Source organism: Octopus sinensis, linkage group LG13 (genome assembly GCF_006345805.1).
Source record: "Octopus sinensis linkage group LG13, ASM634580v1, whole genome shotgun sequence".
Lineage (NCBI taxonomy): Eukaryota > Metazoa > Mollusca > Cephalopoda > Octopoda > Octopodidae > Octopus > Octopus sinensis.
Window position 1 is genome coordinate 48,383,878 of NC_043009.1, and position 7,500 is coordinate 48,391,377.

A 7,500-nucleotide genomic window follows, 5' to 3' on the forward strand; every position below is an offset into this window, starting at 1 on the left:
ACACCACCTGCCTTCGTATTTTGTTTATTTTCATAAACTTTCTCTTTATACATATATATATATATTTACCATAGGCTACTTCCAGTTTCCCTCAACCAAATCCATTCACAAGTCTGTGGCAGGCTGTTGGCCAGAGGCTATAGTAGAAGATATCTTCCCAAGATGCCATGCAGTTGGTTTGAACCCGGAACTATGTGGTTGGGAAGCAAGCTTGTTACCACAGAGCTACTCCTGCGCCTGTAATTATATATGTATATATAAAGTAACAAACTGAGGAAAAAAATTCCTTCAAAGGGGTGTGTAAAACATTCAATTCATTGGTAAGTCAGTTGAATACCACATAGATATGGGTATAATTCAAATTACAAACAATAAATTAAACAGAGAGATACAATTGACAATCCAATAATTTATTTATATTATGATATAACATAATATACTATGAATATAATATAACATAACATAAACTATTATTAAGAAAAACAAAAAAGCCAACAATTTGTTTCGAAATATTAACAATTCAATTCCCTTATATAAGCCTCATCAGAGCCAATTGTTTGAAGATAAACGAAATTCCGCGCGAAAGGAGGGCTGGATTGTAAAAGAAACTAATTCAAATGCCTATGTATTATGAGCGTGAGCGTTAGCCATTCAAGTACACATTAATTACAATTAAAAACAAAATTATAACGGACAAAATAATTAAGTTGAATCTACAGCTATCGAAATATATCTCTATATATCTCAAATAATATTAAACTAAACTCGTTTATGTCGAAGAAAATCTTTCGCTATTATAATAACACAACAATAATATATATGTATATAGTTAAGTATCAGGGTCTTACTTAGTCTAGAAACTGTAATAAAACCTGTAAAAATATAAATGATAATTATATTTTTAATATATAATGACTCTTCTATTTATTTAAATATATTGATATGAAAAAGATTGTTTAAAAAGTAACTAATAAAAATTGTTCGTTATTTATTGTGTATCGGTATGAGTGTATATAAAATAGGTATGTGTCTGTGTGCAAGCATATATGTATATCTTAAGTTTTGTCATTTTAATCTATATAATAATGTTGAATTTGGAAACTTAATTTTTTAGTGGATTAATTCAGAATTCTCAGTCTTATTAGTGCATCTCCTTGTAGTTACTGTAGAATACATAATTATATTGGTAATTAAATATTAATTACATATTACTTATAAGATGTCTTCATTATATTAAATAATTAAATGTATGAATACCTGCATTTGATTTATTAATTAATTGATGATAATTATAACAACAAAAATAATAATGATAATAATAATAAATAAATAGTTTTATTTGACTAATTAAGTTTAATCACCACAATAATTATTATCATGGTATTGTATAGTTTATAATTTGTATTCTTATTACAACAATATTATTTTGTTATTTATGAAAGAATTAATAAAATTTGGATATTTACTATATATAGTCATTTAATTAAAAAAAATAAGAATATTAATTATATTTATCGAGGACCAATTCTCAATCCTAGATTTTGTTTATCTTCCTCAATTATCATTTACTGAGTTCTCTCTTCCATAATATACGAATATTAATCGCTATGTAAGTAACTTAAAATCTGGTTACTTCTAAAAAACTAGTATTATTTTCATATCCATTGTTATAGCCGAACTCTATATCTTTGGGTTATAGTATTTGTAGCTCTAAATTTATTATTACGGAATTCTCCCTCCGATAAGCAATGAATGAAGAAAAATTTTTATTAGTTACTTTAAACAATCTTTTTTTTATATCAATAACTTTAATAAATACAAGAGTTATAATATATTAAAAATATAATTATCATTTATATTTTTTGCTATTTCTTTCCTATTCGCAGGAAACTAATAGTAAAAAGGATGTAGGTGCATTATTTACTTTATTTACGCTTGACGGATTTACATTATTTACATTTGACGGATATTTGTCTCACCTTCTTGTTGTTAACACAACGCTTCGGCTGATATACCCTCTAGCCTTCTTCAGGTGTCTTTCCCCAAGACACATGAAGAGCGCGGGCATCTAATCCCAAGATTCCGAGTTCGATTCTAACCAGTGACCTGAACAATAATAATAATAACAATAACAACAACAACAATAATAATAATAATAATAATAGTAATGATGATGATGATGATGATGATGATGATAATAATAATAATAATAATATAATAATAATAATAATAATAATAATAATAGTTTTATTTGACTAATTAAGTTTAATCACCACAATAATTATTATCATGGTATTGTATAGTTTATAATTTGTATTCTTATTACAACAATATTATTTTGTTATTTATGAAAGAATTAATAAAATTTGGATATTTACTATATATAGTCATTTAATTAAAAAAAATAAGAATATTAATTATATTTATCGAGGACCAATTCTCAATCCTAGATTTTGTTTATCTTCCTCAATTATCATTTACTGAGTTCTCTCTTCCATAATATACGAATATTAATCGCTATGTAAGTAACTTAAAATCTGGTTACTTCTAAAAACTAGTATTATTTTCATATCCATTGTTATAAGCCGAACTCTATATCTTGGGGTTATAGTATTTGTAGCTCTAAATTTATTATTACGGAATTCTCCCTCCGATAAGCAATGAATGAAGAAAAATTTTATTAGTTACTTTAAACAATCTTTTTTTATATCAATAACTTTAATAAATACAAGAGTTATAATATATTAAAAATATAATTATCATTTATATTTTTTGCTATTTCTTTCCTATTCGCAGGAAACTAATAGTAAAAAGGATGTAGGTGCATTATTTACTTTATTTACGCTTGACGGATTTACATTATTTACATTTGACGGATATTTGTCCTCACCTTCTTTGTTGTTAACACAACGCTTCGGCTGATATACCCTCTAGCCTTCTTCAGGTGTCTTTCCCCAAGACACATGAAGAGCGCGGGCATCTAATCCCAAGATTCCGAGTTCGATTCTAACCAGTGACCTGAACAATAATAATAATAACAATAACAACAACAACAATAATAATAATAATAATAATAGTAATGATGATGATGATGATGATGATGATGATAATAATAATAATAATAATATAATAATAATAATAATAATAATAACAATAACAACAACAACAATAATAATAATAATAATAATAGTAATGATGATGATGATGATGATGATGATGATAATAATAATAATAATAATAATAATAATAATAATAATAATAATAATAATAGCATGGAAAAATACCTTACGAATGAGAACCCAGGTTCGAAATTTCCCTAAGACACCTGAAGACGTCAAATATAAATAACGTAAATAATGTAAATAATGTTCATAATTCCTCATCTCTTAAATATAGAACTGTAGGACGTGGGTGGCATGTCAAAAGAGATGTAATACGATGCTCATACTACCGAGCACTAATATAATTCGCCGAGTACGAAACACATACTCTTTTACTGTTTTAATCCTTTACTTGTTTCAGCAATTTGATTGTGGCCATGCGGGAGCACCTCCTTTAGTCGAGCAAATAGACCCCAGGACTTATTCTTTATAAGTCTAGTACTTATTCTATCGGTTTTTTTGCCTAACCGCTAAGTTATGGGGACGTAAACACACTAGCATCCGTGGTCAAGCGATGTTAGAGGGACAAACACAGATACACACATATACACACACATACATATATATATTTATATACATATATACGACGGGCTTCTTTCAGTTTCCGTCTACCAAATCCACTCACAAGGCTTTGGTCGGCCCGAGACTATAGTAGAAGACACTTGCCCAAGGTGCCACACAGTGGGACTGAACCCGGAACCATGTGGTTGGTAAGCAAGCTACTTACCACACGGCCACTCCATATTAATATTTTGGACAAATGTCGCTAAGGACAAAATAGAGATGATTGATAGCTACTTTTCTGTTATATTTGCTTAAAGAAATGAACATGTAATCGAATTATAGTGTAGCTAAACTAAATATTTGTATGCCATAGGTGACAACATTAATTACATGAAACTACAGAGTTTTATTTGTTCGAGACGTGCATGGGTATGAATTGTTAGAGTGATCTATAATATCAGTGTCTCAAGAGAGGTGTCCTGAATGTCTCTCGTAATGTGTACATTTGGCGCAGCATTTTTGTTTTTCACTTCGTTTGTATTTTTCTGCCTTAAGAATCTTGTGCGAAATATTAAAATTGTTAAATGTCTTTCAACTACCATGCGTATCCTGAAAGTGAGGTGCTCGATTTCTTCGGGGTTTTTTTTAAGTATATTTTTCTGGTAATTTCCAAAATCATGTTACTAAACATTTTGGTAAACATTCGCCGATGTATATACGCATATATAAGTTTTCGTGTGGGTATAAGTTTTCAGAGAGAAAGAGAGAGAGAGAGAAAGAGAGAGAGAAAGAAAGAGAAAGAGAGAAAGAGAGAGAGAGAGAGAGAGGTGCACACATGCACATACAGATTTCTCTATAGATCTTTTGATGTATCTTAATGCATTAATCGCAGAGAATTTAATAGTTTACACAGTTAAACTAATGCACTCAAATTAATATTCAAGTATATATAAATACATACACACATATACACTACTAATATCAATATTTAAATAAATATCAATTTATCCTAGATACGGTGCAACGTTTTAATTGCTTACTCAATCCCATAAGCGAAGGAAAGATTTGTGTACATGTAGGAATCTCTTAAATACAGATTTAAGCTATTCCATTTTACTCGCGGTAAGCTAATAAGGCTGTCGTTTTACGGAACGCCGTTGCTCTTTGGCGATTAGATATATCAGACAAAAATTCTTGGAATCCCCAACATGCTCACAACGCATAGATAATATGATCAAAACCTAGAGGCCGTACAGCCAATTTAAAAACTGGAAGCTTAATTCTTAAATGTCGCTTTCGTTATATATTTGCGGAGAAGTTGAAGGATGCTCTGTGCTATTAAGCAGAGTTTAAATTGGTAATGTAAGAATATTAATGCTAAAATATATGTCAATTTAACCCATGCACGGCTCTGTGCCTCGCTTGCTCCATGAATCTCAGCAGAAGTAACACCTGAAGGATACCCTATGCTACTACGCCGAGTTAAAATTGTGACTGTAAGGATATTAATGCTAAAATATATGCCAATCTAACCTGCACACAGCTCTGTGTCTCGATTGCTCCATGAATCTCATTAGCGGACATAATTCTTAAAGGATACTCTATGCTAATAAGTCGAGTTAAAATTGTTAATTTAAGAATACTAATGCTAAAATATATGTCAATTTAACCTATACACGGCTCTGTGTCTCGATTGCTCCACGAATCTCATTAATGTAGGTAATAGTTGAAGGATACCCTATGCTATTAAATCAAGTTAGAATTGTTAATATATGAATATTAATGCTATAATAGTGTCAGTTTAACGCAAACACGGCACTATGTCTCGATTGTAACGTGAATCTCATTAGCAGAAGTAAAACGCTTTCTTTAAGAAAAAAATACTGCTTTTGGCTATTCTAAATTATTTTTCGTTAAAAACACGATTTTCACAGAATGAAATTCATGTTGGATAACCTAACATATACACAAGAACAAATAAACGCACACACGAGGACGCACGTTTGTTCACGCAAACACATATATGTATCATGGGTAAAGGGTTAATTATGAATGTGTGAAAATTATGTATAATATATACACATACATACATAAATATACATATATAGATATGTATGTACACACAGAAACACATACACACACATATATATATATATACATAATACATATATAATTATATATAATATTATATATATAATATATATATATATATATATAAACATAGATTATATATACATATGTATTTATATCGACTAAATAACAACACGTGACAATATACATTTTTCAAATGTGACGACCAAGTACGTCTTATCAACTTTAATCAATAAAACCATAAGTAATTGAACAATTAATGGAATTAAAGTATTGATTAATTTATTAAAACGTTAATTATATAGAAATCGACTAATTATATATCAGAAACATTATCATTATTCTTCTTTTCACCTCTCTTACTTTTTTTTCTCCCATCTCTCTCTCTTTCTTTCTCTCAGCCACTGTCTTTCTTTCTCTCAACCTCTGTCTTTCTTTCTCTCTCTTTCTTTATGAAATTAAGCGTATCAAGGTATGGAATAAAATATCCTAGAAAAAATTCCCTAGCATGTGAAAAGATAAATTTGATAACGCTACACAATGACAAAATCCAATAGCAAGAGCTGGAAAAGCAAAAACTGGCTAGAAAGGTGTTAACACCTCATATTGGCAAAACACAGAAATAAGTATTATCTCATGCATCGCTAACAAAACACATTAATACTGAGCTAAAGATGGAGCCTGTAAATGTAGTCGCAAGCCTTGCTAGAAATGATAGTCATATTTTCTTGAATTCAAATTCTACCGTTTAAATGAAGAACACATTGTATAATGATGTTCTATGATTTCTGTATGTGAAAAAATTGAAAGGGTTTGGTTGCAGTAGGAAAGATTTCGTCGTAGATTTGCTCATTGAGAGCTGACCTCTCCTTTAAGCAACAATATACAGAACAACAACATAAAGATGATAAAGAGAAACAGCAACAGCAGCAACAATCGCTTCATAATCATAAAATATTTACTGATATATTTCTTTACTACCCACAAGGGGCCAAACACAGAGGGGACAAGCAAGGGCAGACAAAGGGATTAAGTCGATTACATCGACCCCAGTGCGTAACTGGTACTTAATTTATCGACCTCGAAAGGATGAAAGGCAAAGTCGACCTCGGCGGAATATGAACTCGGAATGTAACGACAGACGAAATACGGCTACGAATTTCGCCCGGCGTGCTAACGTTTCTACCAGCTCGCTGCCTTCAAAAATAGATCTTCCCAAACGGGGAATCGAACCCCGGCCGCCGCGGTGAGAGCACGGAATCCGAACCACTAGACCACTTGGGACACAAAACATTTACTGATAGCAAAAAGAAGCGGGGCGGTTCTACGATCAGAAAGAAGGATTTGTATGCTGCAGGTTGTCAAGCGGTAGTGGAGGGAGACAAACACAGACACATACCCTCACACACAAACATACACACACACACACACACACACACACACATACACACACACATACACACATACACACATACACACATATATAGAGTTTCTTCCACTTTCCGTCTACCAAATCTACTGACAAGACTTTATTCGGGCCGACGCTATAAAAGACACTCGGCCGAGGCTCCAAGCTGTGGACCAGAATCCTGAACTTTGAGGTACGGAAGCAAGCTTCTTATCACACTGCCACTGGTATATATATCACCGTGATCACCGTGACCGACCAGGCTATCAGATGTTGCTTTACATCGCTGGTCACTCTGCATTTCGCATTGTTTTGGCTATCAAATGACGCTAGCCC

The 7,500-nt window shown here is 31.3% G+C and overlaps 1 non-coding gene across 1 annotated transcript; it reads right to left on the reverse strand.

Moving 5' to 3' along the window:
- Nucleotides 1–6,968: 6,968 nt before the first annotated feature.
- Nucleotides 6,969–7,040, reverse strand: Trnae-cuc. Its single transcript has one exon. It is a non-coding gene; the product is annotated as a tRNA-Glu (tRNA).
- Nucleotides 7,041–7,500: the final 460 nt, after the last annotated feature.